Source organism: Camellia sinensis, chromosome 5, assembly GCF_055761805.1.
Source record: "Camellia sinensis isolate YWXY chromosome 5, ASM5576180v1, whole genome shotgun sequence".
Lineage (NCBI taxonomy): Eukaryota > Viridiplantae > Streptophyta > Magnoliopsida > Ericales > Theaceae > Camellia > Camellia sinensis.
The window spans coordinates 63,193,364-63,207,476 of NC_138965.1; positions in this window are offsets into that span (position 1 = coordinate 63,193,364).

Sequence of the window (14,113 nt, forward strand, 5' to 3'; positions counted from 1 at the left end):
CGTTGTTTCTTGGGAGAGAGTCAGTTTATGGGTAGAAACAAAACCTACGTTGTTTCTCTCTTGGTTACACATAACCATATATCAGATATATAATATATTTATCTCATTTATCCATTGGTTAAATGAGATAATATCTGATATCTATATCATCTATCCATATCATGATATGATAGATATATATCCTGACTGGCTCATCCAAATAGGTTTGAATTCAAATTCAAAACCCATTTGGATGAGGTTCAAAAGGTTCTAAGGGTCATGCCACATGGGCGCCCAATTTCTAACAAGTCAATTTTTGTTAGTTTTCAATTTAATGTAAAGGAGTGATTCACACAAAATTGGAAATCCCTTCAGCATGCACCTTACATATTACATATTTTTGTAAAAAATATTACGTAATTTTTAGACAATTTGTAATTCATAAATGAAATTACATATTTTTATAGTATTGTTATTATCACAAAAACACATAACAATATCATGAAAATGTGTAAGTCCATTTTTTAATTATAAATTTGTCATATTTGTATTAAAAATTATGTAACATTTCCTACAAAAGTACATAATGTGTACCAAAAAAATATTTAACAAAGTGTATACGACACACACCCTATAAAGAATTCCGCTCAGTTTTAAAAATTTTATAGTAACTTGTAAAATCTCATATAAGGAATAATTGAAGAAAGTGAGTAGAGATTACTCTATAAATATTTCCGCCGCAAAAATAGACAATACTTCACCAAAAAAAAAAAATGATCAAATACCAAAGTGGTCAAATTGATTCTACCAATTTTTCTTACCCCTAATCCTAATTGGTGTTTTTCTTTCAACCAAGGAAAATAAAATGAAAAAAAAGGACCTTGAGGCATCAAAATCTGATTACCCACTTTCTCCATACATGTACCCAAACATCCAAAAGGGAAAGAAGAGAATTAGAGAGGCAAAAACAAAGTATTATACAAGTCTCCCCATAGCACCGTGGATGATTATTTTATAAGGTTTAAGCTAATGATCAAATAATCACGAATCACGGGATATGCTTTCATGCTCAAATATCGGGTTTTAGCGATAAGATTACCTTAATTCAGATTAATTTGGTTTCACCAGAATCATATCTCGCAACTAAAAAAATGATAATTACGATTAACGGGGAATGTAGAAAAGGCAAGACATCTTTCAAACTGTATCTTTTTTTGGTAGCGATTGGTGAGAAATTTTGATGGTTCTTAGTACAGAATTATGGTTTAATTAACACAAAGCATATATACTTTGTGCTGCTTTGGGCCATAGTAATCTATTCATTTGACTGCAACATGATTTTCATAGAATTCTGTCTAATACTAATTGGTTGATTTCGTATAACTATAGTTTAGTTTGTAATTATTCTTTCTTAATTTTCTATTAAACAAGGTCGGCCAATATGGGAACCAATTTATATTCCTTGACTTCTGATGCAAAGAACAAAAGCAAATTTGATCCAACTCAACAAAGCCTTAACTTTAATTAATCTGAGAACTTTCAACGAAAGCTTGGATCCTCTGTGGTGATTACTTGTTTCCTTCCAAAATGACGTAGTTTTAGGGCAACTTATAAAAAACAATACACAAAACTACCCCTCATTTCTCTTTCCTTCTTCCCCTTCTCCTTCCCTAACCCATCACCACCCTCAATTGCCCCTTCACAACCCCTTCCTATCACCCACAGCCATTGCCACCCCCCTCCGTCATCTCTCTCTCTGCAACTTTCTCTCTTCTCATTTTTCTCTCCCTCTCTACACATGAATATATGTAACCAAATTCATGTGTCTGAAAGTGAAATTTTTACAAAGCCAAAAACTATACTTCAAGTTTGAATTTTTATTTAATTTTCTTGATCATTCTAATGAATGAATCACAAAACTAAAATTTTTGTTTAATTTTTCTTCAGTACTCCGATGAGTGAATCACAAAACTGAAGCTTATGCATATAGATCTATACTGAGAGGGTAATTTATGTGTAAATTGGGGCAAGCTAAGTGCAACTGTTGAAATGGACCGAGCTAGGTTTAATCTCTTAGATGTTGGGCCGAACTACGAGCCAAGGTAATGAAGATTGGTTCTTTTTCCCGACAGTTTGGTCAGAGGTAGGCTACCAGTGGCCTGGCCTGGCTGTCCTGGACCGAGGTATCGGAGGAAAGAGGACTGAGGTGTATGATAGCTCTACAGGGCGTCGTCTAAACAGTAAAGACTTATAGTGTTGCCTAAAGTAACACTGAGCTGTGTGAGCATAGTTGAGTCTGGCGCAGGGCACGATCATGCTAGCTCGGTTGAGCTATTACCAAATCAAGGTAAAGGGGTTTAAGCCATCTCACTTGGTTAGTAGTGAGTAGGATGTTATAAAGATAAGCATTATCCTTGGGAGTGTGATTCCTAGGAGGACTCTACTAAAGAGAGTTGAAGTCCTACTAGGATTGTGCTAGGCGGAATCTATAAAAGCTCATGACAGGACCTATGTACAGGTATCACAATTCTTATTCTCAAATACACAGAGCTTTTGTCTATTGTCTACTTGCTGACTTCGGCATCGGAGAGGTATCCAGCACACACCCGCCGGCTAGCTCACATTTGTGTTTTCAGATGACAAAGCGACAACGTTTGGAGGAGTGAAAACTTGATCAATAGGATTATACGAGAATATTATTTTATGCTCGTACAATTGGCGCCGTCTGTGGGAAACAATCACAAAGATCAAAGCTCTTGGTTAAGTTTTCTTTCCACTGATTTCAATGGCGCACAACGAAGACTTACCGCACTCTGCTATTGATGGGCAAACCCCGGAGGGGGGCGAGAGGCATGAAGGCTTACCTTTTATCCCATCCATGGCAGAGTTAGATCCCCAACGACGGAACCCACGAAGGGATACACATGAAAGGCGGGGCTCCAGTCCTCGTTGTTCCCAAAAGCCCTGAAAAGCAGAGGCAGAGGTTGGATCCTCAAGTTCTAGAAGATCGCGTAAGGGAGCAAGACTAATTGATACGGAGGATGGCGGCGGACATGGAGACAATTAAGCGCCAGATAAAAGGCAAAGGGATGGCAACAGAAGAGGGGCACAAAGGCAACACACGCTCTAACCACTCAGAGGATCGTGACAGACAAGTCACACCATCACAAGCTGAAAGTAGAAGCCTCAAGTCGGGCGATACGCAATCAAGGACTTCCAGGACTCATTACTCCAGGTCTAAAAGAACGAGAACTGAAAGGTCTTACACAAAAGGAAGCAGTTATCGGCCCTCGCATTCGCACCAATCGACATCTAGGCACACAGAGTTGCCTAAGTCGGCGGACTTACGGACAGTGCTTGAGGAGAGGGCTCAAAGGAGAGAAGACACTCGGGCTCGCGGCCCCCTGTAGACGTCCCCCGAACGCCCCGGGAGGGTTTAGGTCCCGTTCTGTTCATTTGAGGTCACTACAGCTCGGACTCTCAAAATGTCACGGTTCTAAGTCTGAACCAAAGAGTCCAAATCCGGCAAATCGTTTTGAGAAAACAGATTTTTGAAAGAAGTGCCAAACATGGACTGCTTTGCCAGATACAGAGTCGCCACCTAAATATTTTATTTTGGGAAATTTAGGAAACCCTGACTCGGTGCCAAAAGGCCACGTGTCCGTCATCACCAAAGTTGCCTCGGCTCGGGAACTTGGGTACGATTGGGGAAGGTCACTTCGTGAGCACCCCCGCTCGCCCGGTCATAGACCGGCCTCTACTAACCATGATATCAATTTTTGAAAACATTGCGAGTTCTTATTCCGGTTTATTAGCCTAGGTTACTACGTGATGCTCACAGCATATAAATATAGACCGGGTCGCCCGAATTGGAACAAAACATTTCATGCTTGTTTTTGAAAATGGTTTGCTACCCGCAGGTAGGCTTGAAACATTTTGATGATTCATTCAATTCAGATAACCCAACCTTCACCCACAGGCATTCAGGCAGATATATCAGATAAGCACATAGCCTCATGGTAAGCATGCTATCATGGCATTCATTCACACGCATGCGAGGATGCTAAAGCATAAAGCTTACCGAGTACTCCAAGCCAAAAACAGAAACTACATTAGAAATCATGCATGATCCTAAGTATACAAAAATGCTTAATGCAACACATGCAAAATGCAACTATAGTAGGCTCGGCTATTCTAAGATGGCATATGAAATGCTACAACTAACATGTATTCAACTTTGAAATTGAAAGTACAATGCAGTTAGTATGATGCGCCGAGCCTGGTGCATGCAATACAGATGAATGAATGCAAACATGCTGTCATACTGTATGCCAATTTAAATATGCCCTAATCTAACCATCGTAAGCGGATAAATAAAAGGGAGAAAGACGTGGGGTTGGAAGACATATATCACACTCACGCACACTTATTACAGTTGTGCCCTCACTCGGAGGGTCCGAATAAATAATACAGTCCAAATATTACAGTCCCCAAAAAAAAAGAATATTACAGTCCAAAATATTACAGAATTCTAATTAATTAATGAATTAACTAGAAAGCAAATAAACTGGCGTGCAAGCCAGGGACTGTCTTGCTTCTGGTGGATGATGCATGTCCGGGTTGTCTTGCGCGGAAATCCACCGGAATGCCCCAATTAGCCTCTGTTTACACTTGTTCTTGAAATGCGTGCCAATTCCCAAAAAGTTGCTGATCCCTGATTTTGCTGCAACAGAGAGCAGGAAAGGGGCATAGCAATGTATTTGCACAGATATATGCATGCCTCGATCCTTGTGCCACCAATCACGCATACCGAGGCATGATGGCCGAGGAATCGAAATGCACAACTCAATATAGGATGAATGCACATGAAACTACAGCTAAAACCTAACTCCATCATGGATAATCCGGAGTGTCGGTGACTGGGGGAATTGAGACATATTCCGTCACTCGGAGTACGAAATGTACCTCGTTTCCCGTGCCCGGGCTAACTCCTATTCCGGACACGATGCAATATGCATGATATGCATGAAATGCAACTAAGATATAATCCTAACATACAGAATGCTATGGAAATGAGATGCCTCGAAATATGTGCACGCGGGCACGCAAACCGAGAAAATGACGGAATGCTGAAAATGAGGTGCCTCGAAATGCGTGCACACGGACACGCAAACCGAGGCGATGATATGTGCAATGAAAATGAGATGCCTCGAAGTGCGTGCACACGGACACGCAAATCGAGGCGATGATAAATGCACTGAAAAATGAGATGCCTCGAAGTGCGTGCACACGGGCACGCAAACCGAGGCAATGATAGATACAACGAAAATGAGATGCCTCGAAGTGCGTGCACACGGGCACGCAAACCGAGGCAATGATAGATACAACGGAAATGAGATGCCTCGAAATACGTGCACACAGGCACGCAAACCGAGGCAATGATAGATACAACGGAAATGAGATGCCTCGAAATACGTGCACACGGGCACGCAGACCGAGGCGATGATAAATGCACTGAAAAATGAGATGCCTCGAAGTGCGTGCACACGGGTACGCAAACCGAGGCGATGCTAAAATGACATGGAAATGACAAATGGGCTTATACCAACATGAGTGAACCTCAGCCACACTCACATCGGATGCCGTCGGATAAAAATGAAGTGCCTCGAAATGCGTGCACACGGGCACGCAAACCGAGGCAGTGCTAAAATGACATGCAACATGGCAAATGGGCTTATACCAACATGAGTGAGCCTCAGCCACACTCACATCGGATGCCGTCGGATAAAAAAGAAGTGCCTCGAAATGCGTGCACACGGGCACGCAAACCGAGGCAGTGCTAAAATGATATGCAACATGGCAAATGGGCTTATACCAACATGAGTGAGCCTCAGCCACACTCACATCGGATGCCGTCGGATAAAAATGGAGTGCCTCGAAATGCGTGCACACGGGCACGCAAACCGAGGCAGTGCTAAAATGACATGCAACATGGCAAAAATGATATGCAAGCACACTAACAGAATTTCAGCAACAAAATATGGGGAAAAACAGTCCCGAAATGTAGCGAAATGATACCGAATGCACGAAATTGTCCCGAAATGCAACATTAAGCACCCGAAATGGCCTATAGCCATGCCAAACATGCACAATATGGACATGCAATGCAAAGACAGAAGCTAGACAGTCCCAAAAGATGCACTTTCACAGTTATAAACATGGCCAAACAGCAAGCATAGATAAGGGAAACATAGCATGCAAGAATAGGGGCCAAAAGAGAGGTAATGAAGCAAGTGGTATAAGAAAAACTCAAACTGAAAAATTTCCTTCTATAACATTGAAGATGAACCAAAAATATGAATATTTACAGTGTATGGCAGACCTCAAATCAGTATACAAACATGCTAAAAATGTGATGCAAAACAAGGCTCAAAAGGTGCTATAACATGAAGTATATAAAATAATCACCAAACAGAAAAAAAGTATGAATGAAACATGAAGTATAGGCCAAAATAAGACCACTTTCAGTTCGGACCAAGGTCCAAAAACAGAAGCAAAGAGGGCTACTAATTTATGCAAAAAATGGGGCCAAATAGGGGATATAACTACAAGTGACATATGGAAACACCAAACAATGTTGAGCCCTTCTCCAATGTTGAAGAGGGGCTCAAAATATGCCTCATATCAGTTTACAACATGCTCGAAAATAAATTTCTCATGGGTCAAAAATAGCATGCAAAACTATGACATACAAGATGATCAATGAAGCAAGTGTATTATGGAGGGCTCAAACAGGGTTGAGCCCTTAATGAGAAGTGAAGATGAGCTCAAAATATGGCCCTTTTCAGTTAGGGCCGAAGCTTGAAACCAAAAAGAGATGAGGTTTAGAAATAGCTCAAGGAAAAGGGTCAAAAGGATCAAAGTGTAACTTACCCTTGAAGATCCAAGCTTTTGTTGCTTCTTGGGTTGATTTGCAGCTTCTTTAGCCTTCAAGAATCCCTCCTAGCTGCTGGAAATGAGATGGTGGTGGTAGAGCTTGGTGGTGTAGAAGGAATGAAGGTTATGAACTTAGGGTTTTTTGGAGATTTGAGAGCTATAACAATGGAGTTTAGGGTTGAGCCTTGGAGATGAATTTTTCTAACCATAAAGAAGAAGACCCTCAGCTGGTTATATGGTCAAGAAAGGGGTGTAAAAGGGGGGTCAAATGGAGAGGAAAACTCTCTCCCAAAATATCCCCCGGATACAGAAAATATCTGGGGGATATTGCCCCACAGCTGGAAGGGGCACAGTGAGGAGAGCACGGCCGGCCGCTCACTTTTGCTGGAGGTGGCTGGCCGGCCACACCCCCTAGCCGGCCGGCTAGGGGTCAAAAGGGTCAACCATATTTTCTGGCCGGCCAGGTATTGGGGAGGTAGCCCTATGTGTGTACAACACAACCATGTAATTGAAATTCCAAGAAAGTGGGCCCAAGGGGTTCAACAATGGCTCGGAAAGAGGGGGTCAAAAGGGTCAAGTTGACTTACTGGCCGGCCATGAACTTTTAGGGGCCTCTCAGGTGTGTACATCACAGATATGTGGTTCAAAGTTCAAGAAAAAAGGTCCAAGGGGTTCAACATTAGCCCGGAAGAAAGGGGTCAAAAGGGTCAGGTGACCTTAATGGCCGGCCACCAACTTTTAGTGGCCTCCCAGATGTGTAGATCACAGATATGTGGTTGAAAGTTGGCAACACTAGCTCTAAGGTATTCAACATTAGCCCGGAAGTGCGAAAAACGGGCGCCGGGAGGCTCCGGAAGAGAAATAACTGGCTGCTGCAACAATTGCTGGCCTCCCGCCCTTCAGTGACCTTCCCTGTGATAAAACAGAGGTACCTGCCAAAAATGAGCGAAAACCGTTGCAAAACGAATGTTCCGGAGCCAAAACACGCGGTTCGGGGTCCCGGAAATGGGCTGTTAAGCACCGAAAATGGTATTCGACCTCGAAGTGGGTTTCTCAGCCCCCAGTGTCCCTCAAAATGGATGAAATAAGATGTATGCCAAAAATCAGAGCGATAGGAGATGGTTAAGCGGTCCCGAACCGAGGCACACGGCCTGACGGCTCCGAAAACCGGGAACCGGACTCCGAAATGGGCAAAATGGCCTACGGCCACCAAATGTAGCCTACGGACATTGAGAGATGGTCTACGAGACCTCTCCCTCCCTTCAGGAAAAGAAACAGAGAAAACCGAGTCTGGTTCGCAAACCGAGACAAGGCACAGAAAAGGGTTCGGAAGTCCGGAGGCAGGGCTTACGGCCGCGACTCTGAAACTTCTGAACGAGCACATTATGCAACATCACCAAGCGCTCGATCGGCGACGTCTGAGTCTTAAGGTCGGTCAAAAATGGGGTGTCTACAGTTGCCCCTCTTTGACAGAACTCGGAAGTCACAAGTGACGGGAGTGAATGTCAAAGCCCAGAGACGACCCATTTTTGACAAAGCCGAAGACTTAGACAAACATACAGGATAAACAGAGATGTGCCCGCAGGCATGCCCGCAGGTAGGGGGCAAAATGCAAATGATATGCAAGAAGCCGAAGGTAACCCAATGATCGTGCAAATGCAGCAAGCTGTAATGAAGCAAGTATTCGCAAATAGATGCAACAGTTTTAAGCAAGAATGCAAAGCAACAACTACATTTCATGCAGTTAAGAATGCGGAGGATTATTCAATCCCCGCCACGTCTCACACGGAGAAAATACGATACCTGTGCGATTCGTCTGGTCGCACCAGCCTCAATTGAACCGTACATACAATATCGTGCCTGCAAAAGAGAGAAATTGCAACAAGTACAATATGCTAACAACACATATTTGATGTGATTCCGAAAATTCGACACATGCAGTGTTGGTGAGTGAATGCATCGCAATGCAAGAATGGAATATGTGTGACAACGCATGCTCAAACACGGAGGTACGCCAATATCAAGAAATGTACATGACAATGTGAGTATGCCCATGAGAATGCAAGATGTGTGCATGAAAGTACAAAAATGAGCATGAATCAGAGTGTCATTCGTCGTGAAACAACGAGTACGGAAAAACGTGTTTCGGCAAAGGTAGCTCGATCACGGCCTCCGATCTGCTTCTTTGAAAGGTTACAGCTCATTCAAAAAGGATACACTTTGATTTCGATGAATGATGATGAGACACATGTCAGCACTTGAAACCGAAGTCCCGACGGAGCAATTTTGCGACCGGAAGTGTACGTTTCTTGAACTTTTTCAGGTCCCGGGAACTCCGATCTTCCTCAAAATTTGCAGAGAGCTAGGTGAGCATGTGGGGATGATGGCCGGCCGTTTATCTTCCCAAGGGGGGGGGTCCAACCGTTTTCCACAAAAGCTAATGGCTGGCCGGCCATTTCTACAAAAAGCAGATGGCTGGCCAGCTAGAAACAGGGGCCGGCCGGCCATGCCCTTTTTCCGAGGGCATTTCGGTCTTTTTGCCTCCTTTTTGCATGCCTTTTCACCCAAGGCTTGAGGCCTATAAATGGTAGCCGAACCTCACTTCATTCCTTGCCTCTTTCAACACTTTTCTCTCCAGTTTTAAGTTTTACGCGCGTTTTCCAACGCCTCGCGCAAATTGTTTTCGTAAAAACACTTAGTTTTGAACACTTTGGAGCGATTAAATTCCGGCTTCGGAGCTTCTTTTTTGCATTTTCACCACTTGAGGTAAGTTCATCTTAATATTTGGAATATTTTCTCGGGAGTTGACTTTTGTTGACTTTTTATTTCCCGAGAGTTGACTTTTGTTGACTTTTTTCCAATTTTTGCTCATTTTGCTCATTTTTGCTCCCCTTTTGCAGATTCCTGAAAATGGCGGGTACTTCTTCCCATGGTGGAGGTTTTCCGGGTGCTGGAGATGACTTCGATCCCATGACTCTACCTCCGAGGACCCGACCTTTCATGCCCGAGAGGTACCGTCCAGCAGTGCACGTCCTCCCTCGTGCCGTTTTTCGTCATTTTACCAGTTTTGACAAGAGAGCACCCGCGGATCTGCTTCTCAGAGAGCCGGAGCAGCATCTCTCCCACGAGGCCCGAGAGGTATTTACCTCATCTTCTGTATTTTACATTTCGCACCCTTGCCATGCTTAAACATTCAGCTTGTGACATAGTACTTTCCTTACATCTTTGAACATGTAGTTTCAACATTCAAATTTCCGAACACTCGGTTCATTAATTAATTGCGAACACACAGCCCACATTAAAACACATGGCTCAAACACTGATTTGTCGAACACACAGCCTGAATTCGAAAGTGAACACACAGCCCACACTTTAAACGGAAGTTGAACACGCAGCCCAAACTTCAAATTTTCTGAACACGCAGCCCAGGTAGATAGTGAACACGCAGCCCACAAATTAACTGAAAGTTGAACACGCAGCCCAAAATTCAAATTCTCTGAACACGCAGCCCAGGTAGGTAGTGAACACGCAGCCCACAAATTAACTGAAAGTCGAACACGCAGCCCAAAATTCAAATTCTCTGAACACGCAGCCCAGGTAGATGGTGAACACGCAGCCCACAAATTAACTGAAAGTTGAACACGCAGCCCAAAATTCAAATTCTCTGAACACGCAGCCCAGGTAGATGGTGAACACGCAGCCCACAATTAACTGAAAGTTGAACACGCAGCCCAAAATTCAAATTCTCTGAACACGCAGCCCAGGTAGATAGTGAACACGCAGCCCACAATTAACTGAAAGTTGAACACGCAGCCCAAAATTCAAATTCTCTGAACACGCAGCCCAGGTAGATAGTGAACACGCAGCCCACAATTAAACTGAAAGTTGAACACGCAGCCCAAAATTCAAATTCTCTGAACACGCAGCCCAAAATTCAAATTCTCTGAACACGCAGCCCACAATTAAACTGAAAGTTGAACACGCAGCCCAAAATTCAAATTCTCTGAACACGCAGCCCAGGTAGATAGTGAACATGCAGCCCACAATTAAACTGAAAGTTGAACACGTAGCCCAAAATTCAAATTCTCTGAACATGCAACCCAGGTAGATAGTGAACACGCAGCCCACAATTAAACTGAAAGTTGAACACGCAGCCCAAAATTCAAATTCTCTGAACACGCAGCCCAGGTAGATAGTGAACACGCAGCCCACAATTAAACTGAAAGTTGAACACGCAGCCCAAAATTCAAATTCTCTGAACACGCAGCCCAGGTAGATAGTGAACACGCAGCCCACAATTAAACTGAAAGTTGAACACGTAGCCCAAAATTCAAATTCTCTGAACACGCAGCCCAGGTAGATAGTGAACACGCAGCCCACAATTAAACTGAAAGTTGAACACGCAGCCCAAAATTCAAATTCTCTGAACACGCAGCCCATTTCATTATCATTGGCATACAGCCCATTTCATTATCATTGGCATACAGCCCATTTACATCATTATTGACACATATATTCATTCTGAATGCAGGGTGGTTCCCGCAGTGTGCGGGGATATGGCTCCACCATGGCGCGGGATTGGTATGCTGAGCACCCGGAGGGCGTCAGAGACTTAGTAGACTTGGCGGGGTTTGGCCCCTTCTGTGCCGGGTTGTCACGTTGTCCTGCCAGGAGGACATTGATGGCAGCTCTAGTAGAGAGATGGTGGGACACCACCAATTCCTTTCATTTCTCTGCTACCGGGGACATGACCATGACCCCTTTTGACTTTGCTGTATTGACCGGCCTTGATGTCGGAGGTTGGGCCATCCCCTACGATGAGGATATGGGCGAGTGGGAGGCCGCCTGGATGTATTTGTTGGGGGCTCGCCCACCTGTTGATAGGGTTTCAGGGAGAGTCAGATACACTTGGTTCTCCTCTCATTTCCGGCGGGCGGAGATGGTGCCCGAGACTCCTGAGGAGACAGAGCAGTATGCTCGTGGCTTCCTGATGTTCCTCTTCGGGACTACCCTGTTCGCCGACAGAGGGAACACCATTGGGCTATACCTGCTGAGTGCTCTAGTAGACCTATCACAGGTCAGTAGATATGATTGGGGGGGCGCTGGCCTGGCTACCCTCTACTTTTACATGAGCGCGACCTCCCGCGGGCGGGGCGATTTGCTTGGCGGCTACTGGAGAGCTTGGGAGGTACTTTCTGTCTCCTTGATTTACATTTCTGCTCTTCATTACTTGTACATTGCACATACAGCACACTTTTACAGTCTGCATTTTGCTCTCATCATTTCGTACTTACATTCTGCACTGTTTTTCCCAGCTATGGGTGTATGTATACTTCCCATTGTTAGCCCCAGTGCTGGAGGTGGTGGGGATTCCCGTGACCCCATATTCATTGATATTTGAGGGCCCGCACCGGGCGAGGCCTCGAGAGACCCTGGTTCGCCTGCGACAGTACTTCGACACTGTGCGACACTCAGAGGTACTTTAGAACTTTCAGTTCTTTTCATTTTCGTCTTTGACTTGCTCTGTATATTCTCGTTTTCTGATTGGTTTATACATTTATCATCCGCAGATTACTTGGCAGCCTTGGGCACCCCTGGGTGATGATCTCCTACTTTAGTATACCGGAGCGTCAGGCATCTCCCGGTATAGGGTCCTGCTCGAAGGGCCAGTCGGCAGAGTCTGGTTCCTGGGGGAGCGCTTTCTGCGCCAGGTACGGGGGTATCTTTCTCAGGATGTTCCCGCGGTACCTCCAGCTAGTATGCGGACCGCTGACAGGCTCTCTTACTCAGAGGTAGTCGGCGCCATGCTGGGCAGCGATGCTTTGCTATATGTTGCAGAGGGGGACTACGCCACCTATCGTCACATATATTTGATGCCTCCATTGACAGAAGCTCGCATTCCGATGATGAGACCTGCCGGTATGTCATCGTCGGACCAGGCTCGGGCTCGAGCTACAGACATCCCTTCTTCTAGCCGGGCTGGCACATCTAGAGGTGGGAGTAGACCAGCTCCCTCGGCTCCGTCGATTCATCCTCATGTCGGATGGCCAGATATGCCCACTGAGTTGATGGCGTGGCAGTACGGGGCTAGCTCTCCGATTCCGATTCCACTAGAGCCTCTGATGCCCAGTGATCGATACGCCATTGATCCAGACTCACCGCCGGTATGCTCCACTTTTCATTCATCACTCAGATGTTTAGACATTCTTCTGTTCACTGATGATTATGAGCTCATTTTTGCAGCCATCGCGAGGGTACATGGAGGAAGTGGTTGGGCTGGTGGCCACGCTCGAGGGCATGGTCCTACGCAGGGAGGCACAGTTGTCCGTCGCAGGCATTCAGGTACCCTTCAGTTTTCTGGCATTTATCATACTTCTGATGACATGCTGATTTCTACTGCATCGATAGACTACTCGTGTAGAGCACATCTGACACACACCTCACTTGTACACTGTATTTACATGCACCCACTTCATGTAGCCTTTGCTTGTATCTGTATCCGATGTACATGTTTGGACTGATGTATTTGATTTGAACTCCTTGTTTCCAGATGCCTACATGGTCCGGTCAGCCGCAGGCCAGGCCATCTGGGCCTCATTGGGGAGCTGGGCCATCTGGGCCTTATCAGGGAGCTGGGCCATCCGGGCCTTATCAGGGGGAGGGGTCATCTCGGCCTTCCCGAGGAGCCGGGCCATCTAGGCCTTATCGAGGAGCTCGAGGAGGGCCTGTCCGCAGACGCAGAGCTCATGTTGTGGAGGTGGAGCCTGATGAGGAGGAGGAGGAGGAGGAGGAGGAGGAGGCTACCGACCGTCAGTTCGAGACATCTGTTGAGGAGGGAGGCTCCGGTTTTGGCTCGGGGAACAGAGGCGAGGCTGAGGAGGATCCTGAGGATGACAGCTCCGACTCTGACGATGGTGTGGAGGTTGTCCCGCAAAAGAGGACTAGGCGTGCTTCTCGTTCCCGCTCCCGAGGATTTTGATGCTGCTATTTCCATGCTTTATTTTTCTTTTTACTAGTAGTTTGTAGCACTTTGCACATTGTTAGGCAGTTTTATTTTTGTAAAACTTGTACCTTTATTTGTTGTAAAGCATGATGAAATGAAATAGCTTTTGGAAAGGTGTTTGTATTTTGAACTTTTAGCATCATATCGCATCAATTTGTTTCGCATAAGAATGAAATTGAATGGTAATGCGCATTG